This window comes from Pyxicephalus adspersus, chromosome 5 (assembly GCF_032062135.1).
Source record: "Pyxicephalus adspersus chromosome 5, UCB_Pads_2.0, whole genome shotgun sequence".
Classification (NCBI taxonomy): Eukaryota; Metazoa; Chordata; class Amphibia; order Anura; family Pyxicephalidae; genus Pyxicephalus; species Pyxicephalus adspersus.
This window is the reverse complement of record NC_092862.1, coordinates 7,748,318-7,762,193: the sequence shown is the minus strand read 5'-3', so window position 1 is coordinate 7,762,193 and position 13,876 is coordinate 7,748,318. Positions and strand designations below refer to the sequence as shown.

Below are 13,876 nucleotides of genomic sequence, written 5' to 3'. Positions count from 1 at the left end.
TTAAATAATAATGAGAAAACTGTATTGATTTATTGATAGTTTCTATCTGCCCGAAGTATAGCATTTCATGTGCTTTTATTTGACTTATCTATCTGTCAAGATGCCACACTAATCACAGACGGGGTGGTGGATCCTTAGTCTCACCAGCCCACTTTGCAGGAACGTGTATGAGCCACAGATTCTCCATCCTCTGGCTTCACCAGGGCACCCTGCAATGGATGATGGATTTTAGGAGGTGGTGCCCAGGTTGCAGCCCCCATACATAAACGGGCTGGTAACTGCTGACTGTTGCATAGTACTGTAATAAAAGGCAAAAGAGTAGTCAGACAAGCCAAGGTCAGGGCAGGCGGCAACCAAGAGTAGTCAGATAGAGCCAAGTTCGCTATACCAAATGGTCCGAATTGGGATCAGGAAATGTAGATAGGAATCTGGAAGCAGAGCCTAGAAGAACTCCTTGTTCAGACAACTGTTGCCAGTTACATCCTCAAATAGTGGAGGTCCCGTTACAATTGGAGATCATGTGACAAGCAGGTAGCAGAACCCCCCACCAGAGGGAGTGCTGGAGCAGGGGCATCTCAGGTGGTGTTCATCCTTCCACCAGCGGATGGAACCAGCCTGAATATTCTAGTCCTCTGGGACAAAGGGGTACCTTTCAGGGAGTCTCATCATTCAGACCGGGAAGTGACCAGTGAATGTGATTCTTGAGCAGAGATGCTGCTGCTGGCTCCAGAATAGTGCAATGTGGATGACACAGATGAGGGCACACATCCCCTGGTCCTACAGAGAACTGTACAGAACTCTGCAATGAATCCCCTCTGCTGGGGAGGGAAAGGTTAGTTGACTAAATCTCCTCCTCCATGAAACAAGATGGGATCTATCTGATTTGCTGTAGCTTCAAAAGTGCAGTGAGCACATTACAGTGAATCCATTAAGTATGTAATTTCAGTACAGAAGAGAAGTTTGTACAACTATGCAACACTAAAGGTAAGCCTAAAGTTCAGCTTTAAGTGTTTGTAAGGATTCAATTCTGATTTTTGCAACTGTAACACAGCCATACCAGTTCTGTAGCTTTTTATGTAGCCATAAGGCCACAAATGGGCTTTTATGTGTGTGAAATAAAAAAATAATTAATATTAAAAATGCTATAGCAGTAAAAGCTTATATAATACAGATGTCAGAAATAAAATACATACATAGTTACACGGTAGTTTAGGTTGAAAAATGACATAAGTTCATCAAGTTCAACCACTAGGGAAATAACATATTCCAGATATAAAACCCTATAAGTCATAGCTGGTCCAGAGGAAGGCAAAAATCCCTGGTACAATTTGCTTCGACAGGGGAAAAAAATTCCTTCCTGATTCCATGAGATCAAGCAGTCACTGTTATTTTTACTTTAAATCCTTAATCCCCAGTTATATTCTGTGCTTCTAGAAAAGTTTCTAGCTTTTTCTTCAAACAATCTATAGAACTTGCTGAAACTACATCCTGAGTGAGCCGTTTCCACATTTTCACAGACCTTACAGTGAAGAATCCCTTCCTTATCCGGAGCTTACATTTCTTTTCCTCCAGAGAAAAAGATGCCCTCTTGTTCTTTGTAGTGATCTCAAAGTGAATAATGGGGAAGAGAGTCCTCTTTTGTGTTATTATTTATATCGTCTGGTTTTCTAACACTTGAAATACTGCGAAAATCCCCAATATACATTAAAGAATACAAAAGCAAAAAGATACAGGATTTTATTGGCAGTGAATATCATAAAAATATCATAATCTTTTATTTCCTTCATTTAAAAGCAACAAATAAAATGTGCATGCCTTTTCCCATATACCAAGTTTCAGGAAGAGTCTAATTGACATTCTAACATACATGGACTAGATACATTGTACACATTACATATGTTGAGATCATCCGACACATTTCGCAGACTATGTCCGCTTCCTCAGGGATGTAATTGGTACAGCTAGTAGATGTCTCAGCACTACAACATGATACAAAAACAATAAGTATAATACTATTATACACATAATTTCATCAATATAATCAAATTATTCTATAAATACCAAAAGTTGTTACAATAACCGGTATGCTTATATCCTTGGTATGAAGGCAGGCAAAAGGTGGGATTAAAATCACAACATACAGAAATTGCAGTGTCCCATATATGTTTTCCACAGTAATTTTCAGTACTTCTCCAATTATTATTGGTAATGCTCACTTCATTGTGGAGTATTAACAAGCAATTATCTTCAAAAACTAGATTCATTCACTGTGTGTAAAACACCCAATAAATACATGAGATGTCACAAATTGTCTGCTTACGTGTATATATATATATATATATATATATACACACACATATGTATCTCCATACAGATATATGTCTCCCCATATATACATCCATGTATTAGATCCATACCCTGTATATTATGATTGATCTGTGTTTGCCAATTTTTATATTATTATTTTCAGTACCTAACAGCTTACGTGCGTTTACCCCTGAGGTAGCTTAAATCGGGTGAAACGAGTCGGGAAACACAGTCACATGTTTGCGATCTTTTGATTTTCTTTGTCAGGATACTGTACTAGAGGGACTTTATTGCTTGCCCACCTATTGTTTATATTTATCAGTTGCTTACTGTCTATTGCCAGTTTGTTGGCCAGTAACGTATGTTACTTTGTTATCCTATCTTGTCAAAATAATAATATTGTTTGATTTGTATTGTATTTTGAGAATTTATCAATATTACAATACTTTCTTGCCAAAAAGCCCTCTGCGCATTCCGTTTCATATATTACAAAACATTGTTGGACTAATCTGCCTTAGTATTGTCTGTAGAGGAAAAAATGTCCCTGCACCAATGACCTTTTGGAATATTCCACCACTGACGGTAAGGAGAAAGAAGAATATACTTCATCCTTGTTTTCAATGGTATAAACAATGGTCCAGAAGAGGTATTAGTGAGTAGAATCCACAAGCACTTCTGTGTACTCTGGCAGAAGATCCCGATGATTCAAGTCACACAACATCAGACATGAGATTCCTGGCTTAGAGCTCCCACAACATGGAAGGTGATCCTTGGCTTAGATGCCATACTGGGTACTGGAATTCACATCCCAGAATCTGGCACTGGGACATGGAACAGAGCTGCAGTACTTATTTTAAATTATTGAATTGCACTGCATTCACTTTTTAATGCAGCTTTAAGGTGAATTTGTTAACATTTTCAGTAGCTGAATAAATAGAAAAAAAAATAAAAAATAAATTAAAATAATAATATAAATATCCTTATATCTTTAGCAAATGAAAAATTATCTCCTAAATGCTTGTTTTATTTTTTTTTTTGAACCGTGACCCGGCTCGTCTTGTTTGCTTTAATGTGATGAAACACAAAAACCTTTGCTAACTCAAAGCACGTTCTCTTCCGTAGGACTAAAAAAAATACAAGGTTCATTTGACAAGTCAACTAAGCAGAGGTAATATGAAAGCAATGTGGAAGTGTTCATTCAGTCCTTGGAATCCTTTGGCTGGACAGACATAGCCAGAGATTCTGTTTGAAATAATATTCCTTAAGAAGCTTCCCGCTTCTGCCGAGCTCTGATGTGTTTGATCAAATCATAGTAAAAAGTTATGTTTGTACTCAGGTGTAGAGAGCTTTCACTGATGTGATAAAGTCAACTCAATGTGGAAAGGGAATAAAAAGAGTGACATTAAAGAGGCAGATCGTGACTCTGAGCCTGATGTTTGCTTTAGGAATGTATAAGTCAGGCAATGCGATGTCTTTTAAGTGACAGACTTTCCAGACTTACTGTAGATGTGGCATCATGTGGCTCTTCTGAGGAGACATGTGCTTCCGTATTATGTTAAAGGATCAATTTTTTATGGGAAAATACAATTTTATATTTTCATGTGAATAAAAAAGAATGTTAAGGAACAAACATGACCAATTCAGATCCTCTATCACCTTTTCTGATCTGCCAAATCCATCCATGTAGCCTATTTCACATGAATGGTTGTTGGGGGAACATTTGACTTTGAAGAGAACCATGAAAGGGTCTTTTGAGCTCCTTGACATGTGTTGTCCCATGATCTATTCTATCAAGCTGGTTTCCAAACGCTGCATAATAAAGATCATTGGTGTCAGTGGTAGGGATGAGCGAGCGAGATTCATGAGTTCGATCTCGCGGGGAATCGGCCTTTCTCGCTTACCGAACATTTAAGCAAGAACGGCCTTGTGAATCGCCATGAGATCATGTTCTCAACATGAACAAGCGAGGGAAAAAGCAGGGGGCAGTAACGACGACTATTCCCGGTGGAAATCACTGCTGGGAGCAAATCATTTGCTCCCACGATGCACAGCAAGGCCAAGCAGCCCAATCAGGAGAGATCTGAACACAGGCATATATAGAGGGAAGGAGGGAAGGGTTAGTCACTCCATCTTCTGTTCTGGTTCAAGGATAGAAGCAGGGACAGACGTTGATTGTGACAAGGACAGGTTAGGAGCCTTCTGTACATCTGTATATATACAGATATTGCAGTTTTTGATTCTACCTGTTTCCATTAACCAAAGAAGCCAGTTTGGTACAGAAAAATTTTCGTCCTACTATAAAAAATACAGATTTTTCAGCGTTTGATACCTCTTGCTATTTAAAAAAGAAGACTGGTAAACAAAAAAATTCTGACCTACAAAAAAAAAAAATACAGATATTTTAGTGTTTGATGCCTGTTACTATTACCAAAGAAGACTGTTGGGTACAGTGAAATTTCTGGCCTACTTTAAAATAAATACAGTTTTTTTTTAGATTAGCAATTTATTTGGAAATGGACAAATGTACAGTATTGTACAAAATGCCCAATATTTGAATCAGTTTTATTAAACAAACCCAAGTAGCTATAATTTTTACAATGATGCATTGTAACAGACTATGCTGAAACACAAAAATAGAGGCACATTGAGTTGTTCTGTGCTTAATTTTCCCCACATATAAATGTACTAATGAAAAAAAAACAACAAATAAACTCTATCCAAGACTTTCTGAAGTATTTAAGCAGACATACAACTGTATCATCATTACAGTAGTTGTCGTCCATTCAAATGTTAATTATTTGTTATGAATCCTACCAGTAAGCTGATACATGAGAGAACCAAATATTATATTGTTCTGTGGTTCTCTGTGGTGCTAAAGCATCTCCCAGCACCAATCTTAGTTTAGAAATGACCCATTTAGAGATAATGGCTTTGTTTTCTCCTATCTCACAAGGAATCCATGGCTGGTAACATCATATTCTTTTAAAGCCTTTTCTCTTCACTTTTCCTGTAGGACACAAAACTGCTGAAGTTCTTTGGGAAGCTCAGAGCATAAATGTGAGGAGCATTAAGATAGCTGTCAACTAACAATGTAAAGTCAGCGAGAGTGCCATCCAACATAGCTTGAAGCAAATCTAGGAGGTGTGATACTTCCAGAACCAACACTTTCAGCAAAGTAGCAGACAATGGATGGTCAGGACTTATATTAGGATTTTGCTCCATCAATGCTTGTTTGATATTCAAGAAATGTACTTGTGCAGACGGCATATTTAGATACTGAGTCAAACATTCCTTCACAGTTCGATAAGGAAGAAAACCACCAGTCTCCATGGAAAACAAGTTCACATCACCCACTTGTGTATCAAAAACATTATTCAAAAACACACCACATTGGTGGGACAAAAACTCTCCTAGCCAACAACAGTTGTGGGTGATGTGGGTGACCTTTGGGATGCCTTTGTCTTCAAGCACCACTTGGAGACCATTTTTAAAGACCCCCGGTCCCATGGTGAGGATGTCAAAGAGGTAAATATGATTTCTTGTGCTCACCTGCAGCCAACACAGTTTTCCAAAGTGACATATGTTCAGGCCAGAAGCTCCCAAGCTCAAGACCTTTTGGTAATGGAATCTTTCTTCTATTGTCTCTCTTTCAACCTCTTGGCCTCTTGAGTTTTCTACTGGTTCCACATTTAGAACATTTTGCCCAAAAAACAGCCTTGCTCCTTGCACAGCTTCACCAGTCTTTAAATCCTTCACTTTAATCAGGAAAACTGTGTGATCTGCATGAACACCAAGTAAAACTCCTTGAAATCTTCCATTAATGGTTGTAATTTTGATAGTCTTCCCAATGATACAGCTCAGAAAATGTTCCCCAGAAGTGGACTCTGGATAGAAATGGTAATGAAATGAATGCAAATAAACGTCAGCCTTCTGCAGCTTCTGCTGTGTGAGTTAAGTTGGATTTGAAACATCGAGGAGCCCCAATACAGATATTTTAGTGTTTGATACCTGTTCCTATTTACCAAAGAAGACTGTTTGGTACAGTTACATTTCTGACGATGGACAACACCCAGCTCTAGATGCCAGTTACCAATGCTGTCCCTGCTTCTTCTCAGGGCCCACCGCCTCCTTCTCCTTCTGCTGTTGCTGTCGCCTATCAGTACTCAATTCACTAAAATTTTATTACATACTTCTGGATGGCATTGATGATGCTCTACACCCAGCTCTCCATGACACTTACCAATGCAGTCTCCTTGGCAATAGCTGACCACACACTGCTACTGCTCTTGCTGACCCACGCTCCATCTCTGGTCCTCCATCCTTTTGCCTAATGTCACCGCACTACTTGTCCACAACTTTAAGGGTGGTATTCCTAACACGTCATCCAGGTCATGATGCCAGCTAGCAATGCGGTCTCCTGCTGTTTTGACGACAGAGACTGCTGCTAGTGGGTTGAGTTCACATGTAGCGCCAACCTTTCACAAGTTTTTTGCTGCTTTCTGTACACTGTCCATCACACAAAAATCCTCTTTGCCTGCTGTCACTTTGCCTGCCATTTTCTGGAAAACCACAAGGTCTTTTGGAACTTTTGTATTTTTTCCTTGTTGCCACTGTTTTTCTACACATACCTAGCAAATTTGGTGGTTCTAACATGTAAATTTAATGTACAGCGCTGCGTAATATGTATCCTGTTTATTAATAATATTAATGATAATAATAATAATATTAATATAGGGGCTTTGCAATTAATGTTAAAAGTCGACCCATTGACTTTAATGGAATTCGTAAAATGGGTTCGCCGAATTTTTGCGGACCCATCAGAAGTTCGAAGAAATTTTCACGAGACTGTCAGAGGCCTTCTCGCTCATCCCTAGTCAGTGGTAACTGACCTGGGGGGCACAGATTTCTCAATGCTAAAGGTACCCCTGGGGTCCCATGCACATTCTGGAAAGCAGGTCTCCAAACACTCTATACTACTGACACTTTAATGGCAGTTGGCTCTCCAACAACTCAGGGGTGAAGTGGTGACTTAAACCAAATGGGTTTTTCCCTTTATTAAAAGAAAGTTTATCCAAGACTTTCTCAATCTTTTAAACTTTAGGGAACCCATGAAGTCTTATAGAATCCCTAACAATATTACCAGTATCCATATACATTCGTGTGGTGGTCAAGGAGAAGAATGGCTCTTCTATTGCTGGCCAAAAATTTTACCCTTACAGATAGCCAAAAAGATCATTGTTGTCATTAGTAACTGATCTGAGAGCCACAGAATGCTCATTGCTTAAGGAATCCCTAGCAACCACTGGAGGAACCCTAGGACTGCATGCCCTATTCTGGCAAGAAGATCTCCAAATGCTCCATACTACTGACACTTTGTTGGTAGATGGCTTTCCAACAACTTAAGGCTATGTGAAAATCTAACCAAAATAGTTTTGTTCCTTCAGTAGAAAGAAAGTCTATCTCAACCTGGGGGAGAACCCTTCCCCCTTCTATATTTACTATATCCACAGCTCGCAGTACATTAGTGTGGTGGTCAAGAGAAAGAATGCCCCTTACATTGCTGGCCAATGGCCAACATCTCTAAGTCAGATTCTCTCTCCAGCCCTAGGCACATATGATGTGGGAGCCCAAAATGTACAGCATTTCAACTCCCTTCACTCTTGTTTTTCTGTTAATTAGAGCCCTGGGCTGAATCCAATCAGATATAGGGAGCCAGGCAGAAAAAGTTCTTTGGTTTATGCACCTGCAACCCCATATTTTTTGGATTTTTTGGTTTTCATTGCTATATATATTTTGTCAAAATGGACCCAACAAGGGAAGTTAATTGTTAGGAAATACATGCGTTTACTCTGAACTGATTTATTGGTCCGATTTAATGGCTATCACTTTGGGATTACCTTGAAAAAATTATTAGGCGGGGGGGGGTTGAGAGTCCCTCTAAACAGATGCAGAACATGGTCAGGTTTTTTTTTTTTTTTTGGTGACACCTGAGCCACAAACCAGCTACTTCCAGATCACCATGGTGGACTACCCAGGCTATGGCTCTATCATCAGGACCATCATAGAAGGTAAGTGCACTTTGATGCTGTTGTAAAAAGGACACAACATCCAGCATGGGTAAATAATTACAGTGCCCAGAACTGGTATTGGTACTGGGACTAGTACTTTAATACCAGTTGGGGCAGGCTGAGACAAGTAGAGCATCATCTGTTTTGGCACACTTGGACTATAAGGATAGAGTAGAGAATCGCTTTAAGTGTTCACAATATTGTGCCAATATATTGTAATGTGTCAGTGTAACATCTATATTACCTCCTACAGAGGTAACAGTACTCTCTCTGACAAAGCCCCCTGACGCTGCACATGTAACCAAGCACATGAACTCAGAAGGAGAGCTGAATTTGTCACCTTCTTTTCCAAGCCACCAGATTGGCTCATTGCTCTGCCTTTCATCCCTGCACATACTTTTATCCTATGTGAAGAGGTTTCCCTATAAGTGCCATAAATAGAAAGATGTTGGGAAAGATATAAGGGCAGTAAGCAGGTAGAAGTGCCACATGTGGAAGGATGTCTGCAGGAATCACGTAGGGAGAGGGTAGAGAAGACACATGTAGATGGTAGGACATGGATAGAGGTACCATATGTGGAAGGGCATTAAATGTGGAAAGGTGTTGGAATGGATTAGGTAGTGAGGCTGAAGGTCAGGGTGAAAATGGAGAATAGTTAATTCTTCTGGACTCCTTGGAGAACTTAGAGAAATAACTAGAGGAAGCACAGATTGGTGTACCAGTCTATACCAATTGGTGTACCTAGTAATTCTTATACACATTATTATTAGGAAAAAAATATTTTAAATAAATCCTTGTACATGATAAATATTGTTATTGGAGGATATGAATATATAAACCTACCAGTCTCGCTATGCCACCGAAGAATCTCAGAAGCGCAGTTTTTTACATATTTTGTTTCCTGTTTTAGATGCTTTTAAAATAGCTAACCTTACTGTAGCCCTAATAACCCTAGTGAGTGACAATTAAACCCATTTTCTTTATTGAAAAAAAAACTTTGCTGTCATGAAGCTCTCCAGCTCCTATATATTTCTCATGTCCAGGCATGTGGAATATCTGCTCCCTGCTGGGTAGTATGTCACTACAAGATGTACAAGTGAGCAGGAACCACAGTGTACAGCAGGGGAAGCAGCTCCAAGGGTGAAGCATTGCGTTGCCTTTTCATCACAGATTAAGATAAGTATAGAGCCTGTTTTAATTCTTCCTTCTGCTTCAATTTAAGGCCGGATTCAGACTAAGTTCAAACTTTTGTGCTGCTATAATGCACATTGGTACACTGTGGTGCCATTAATTCATAAAGGTACTGGTAAAAACTATGCATGCATTAGGTGCATTTTAGTTCATTTGGCCCATTTAAAATAATAGCAACCCATATTAACAAGCAGCATAACATATGGAACTATAGTTCCACTTAGAAAATTTGTGATCAGGCAGGATTTCTATTGCAGAAGGGACAGGCTTTGTCCCTTCTGCATTAAACCATACTTACTTACCTGATCATAATCTTCTTTTAAATGCACAGCTCAATGTATGATACCATGATATGTCAGGTATCCCGGAATCTTTCAGGGTTGTCCAGAACATTTGGACTTCTACGTGCATGTGTGCCCAGCCAATCCAGATAACCAAAGGTTTGGAACCTGGAAGAGGCGGTACCCCTGACGTAACAGGGACAGAGGGGTGTATTTAAAATATTGCAATCAGGCAGGTGAGGTTTGCATTCTTAACTTATTTATTCAATTTTACAAAAACACATACAAACATCCATCAAATATACAAAATTACATCATGTTTGCTACAGAAAATCCAGAAATTTACACATTCTTTACATGGCGTATGGCAGGAAACTATTTAAAAAAGTGAACATGGCATAGACTGGAACACTTGGTAACAAGAACAAACAGTCAATTCCACTTGTGAGAGAGGAAGGTATCATGGACAGGTTAGATAACGCTTATATTTAGGGGAATCTAGAAATAGTTTCCAATAGAATCAAGTAACTTTGAATTTCCCAGCCCTTTCATCGAGACTAGAAGTAAGATCTTTCATTAGCATGATCTCATTTACTTTGCTCAACCATTTAGCTACAGAAGGGCTTAGGTTGGATTTCCAATTTAGTAGAATACAGGCCTTAGCTGTGGATAAGATGTGTTTAACCTCCAAAGTATTGTGGAAATATTGGGGCAGGGGGGAGAGGAAGAGGATCGTGTAATCCATAATTTTTTGTGTAATCCTTTTCTCCTCTGTTCAGAAGGGTAGAAGGGCCGAGCAGTATCAAAAGAGCGTTTTCCTCTACAACATCTCCAACAGTGATCAGATACCCCTGGATATATATGATGTAAGCAATTAGTATTTGAGTTCCTTATCTCGGTTGCTAACGGAGGAACCAGCCAGATAATCCTTTGCTTTTGAGGCATCATGAGGGAGATCCCCAACTTACCTTCCCAATGTGAAAGAAATAATGGGGAGAAATCTCCTGGAGGACTTTTGGGAATGGGGTATAAAAGTAACGAGACAGGCCTTTCCCATGTAAAAGGAATTAAATGGAGTCAATGAGCATGCCAAGCTACTACTAGGAGGTAAGATATGTAGGACCTGGAATAGTTTTGCCTGAAGACTTCTGAGCCTCCAAAAAAGCTAAATCACTGCTCTTAAGGTAGGTGCCTTGACTAAGGAATAGTTAAGGTTAGTTTTTTATATGTTAGGATTTAATCCCACTTTAAAGCTCTGCAACAATGCTAAACTAGCTCTTTGCATTTACAATTAATGTATTTCTCATTGAAACACGTGGAAACAAATTTAAATAAATGAGACACAATAAAGCATCATGTGCCAATGTAAGCTGATGACATATTTTGACATCTAAAGCAAGATGCACTGCAAGATGCATTGAAAACTCACAAGAACCCATTGACATACATTTTGATGTTTTCATTGGTAAACATGTTGAGGGGAAAAATGTAAAATTATAAAGTGACTCTTAGGCCTAACCCCTGGAATAAACATGATGACCCTGAAGTATTAGGGCACCTGATATGCATTTATGATTCATGACTCACCAAATAGTGAGAGGACGATTAGAATACCAGATAAGGAACTTAGAACCTCAAGAACATCTAAACAGCAGCAGGGCCCATATCTCTCTGCTAGAGAGTTCTTTTTACACAGTAGAGCGCTTTTAACCTTTTTTTTAGCCAATAAACACCATCATAAAATCTTATTGCAAAAAGCATTGGAGAGTTGGCTAAAAGAACACTCAAAATGGTAATTAGAAGTAAATGACGGCCTTTCGATGTGAAGTTCAGATGGAACATAGCTAAGGGGCCGGGGTAATCAGACATATGTCACTTATTGTCATCCATAATCAAACATAGTACCATTTGCACATAATGAGCCTAATCAGGCAGTTGTATTGTCAGCGAAAAGCATAATATGATAACATCTCAATCATCTCTTGGGGATATCTGACGAGGTGTGATTAAGGACAGTCAGTTAGTTCTCTTTCATAGGCTTACCGATGCTGAGTATTTTAATATTATATTTAAACAGAGAGGAGTGAGATATTAGACATTTTCCACTTACATTATTACAGGAAAAAAACTTTCATTAAAATTTCATGTCATCTTAGTAGCACCATCTCTCTTTTGATGTATATACATAATGATATACATTACAAGGATATGGTTAGCCATTTTTAAATTGAAAAAAAGCCTGTCCCTATAAAAGAATGATAATACTTCCCCGGCCCCCATGCTACTGGATGCCGCTTAAATCACGGAGAACTGGCTGAAATCAGGAAAGTTGATTGCCATTGTCCCCTGGAGCATCAATGGTTCCTCCCGCTGACTTCTGCTCTACTACTGTTTCCTGTATTGATGTAGAGGTGGGCGGGAGGAACCATTCAGAACAGCAGGAGACACAAGTGGTCAAAATTTGGGCAGAAATTTTCTTTAGGGGGGTTCAAGTGATATTAGAAATAAGTACTTACATTCTTGGTTAAGGGGGTAAAGATTTATTCTCAATATTTCTTCGTAAATAAGGTGTTGGTGTATAGGTGATATTAGGTCCAGGTTCCTTCCGGATCACCAGTTGCTATATTTGGTAAGATTGCCACTCTCCCAACTGTACCGCTGCTGGTTCTTAACCAAACATTTGAACATTTTACAACAGACAGCAATGGGAAGCACTGAACCCATCCCTGTTGTCCCCATTTACTCTATAATGGTGGCCACATTTAGCGTCTCAACCAACAAAGTCACCAAAGTCACCAACAAAGTCAAATGTAATTGGGATTACATTTTTCTGCTTTCCTAAATTTTCATTGAGGATGAAGTATTCAGTGATACAGTAATTATGATAACCCCTTCCTCCCAACCAAGATAATGAAGAGTATATTTCTGCCTAGAGGATAGGCTCACACACACTGTTATATTCTTTACACAACAACAGCAGTTGGCACAGATGCTTTTGCAATGGAATGTGGGCTGGTACTCCAACACCATCACATCCAACACAGAACTAGTAGCTGATAAAGTTGCTAAGAGGGGCAATGCTATGACCAAAGACCAGGATGAAAAAAAGCTTTGGGGCATTTGGAAAGACTGTGGGTCTATGGGTTAAGGTAACTAATATAATTAATATAATTGTCTGACATTGTGCTCTAGAAAGACAAGTAAAATATTCTTTATCAGCTAGAAAAGGGCCAGTTTTAATAATTTGATCTATTGTTGGAATCAGACAATAGCGACGACTAATTATGAATCAGCTATTCCCCTTTCCTATATAATATAAATTATGTTAAAGTGATTGTAGCCTTATTAGTGCACTTGTTCCCTGAAAACACAGATCATAATAAAGTTCCCTCCTTCTCATTAATGGTTCAACAAATTGATGATGAAATAGTCTGATGCAGTTTAAATCATACTGCAATCATTTATAAATATAAATTGTAATTCACTTTCTCATGAAAAATATATTTATTAAAAATAATAATTTTGCTCATTCTAAGTAGAAAACCTTTCCAGAAGAGTGGAAGTTTTTAAAGTAAAAAAGATGGGCCAACTCCATATTAACCTCATGGTTTTGGAATGGGCTGCCAAACAAGCTCATTCAAATGTTGATGTCCATATACATTTTGGGATTGATTTATTAAAACTCTCTAAGACAAGAGAAGATTTACTATTGTGAGTGATCCAAGAAAATCTGGATTGGATTTCTCAAAATCATTTGGTATTAGCTGGCAAATGTTTTCAAATCTGGACCAGTTCTATTCCAAGTTTGATGGATCACCCAGGTTCTTCTCTTCTCTTGGATTGCTTTAACCTCCCTAGCAGTACATTTCTTTTTGGTTTTGTGTCTAAAAGTGGTACATTGTTTTTCATGAACATTTATTTTACAGTATAATATAATAGTATGATTATATTAAAGTTTGAAACACAAAATCATGTAAAAATATGAAATTAAATAAATTAATATATATATATATATATATATATATATAT

The 13,876-nt window shown here is 38.5% G+C and overlaps 1 pseudogene; it reads right to left on the bottom strand.

The window, feature by feature from the left end:
* Nucleotides 1-5,248: 5,248 nt before the first annotated feature.
* LOC140331890 (piRNA biogenesis protein EXD1-like) overlaps nucleotides 5,249-13,876 on the bottom strand; it is a 25,055-nt pseudogene continuing 16,427 nt past the window's right edge.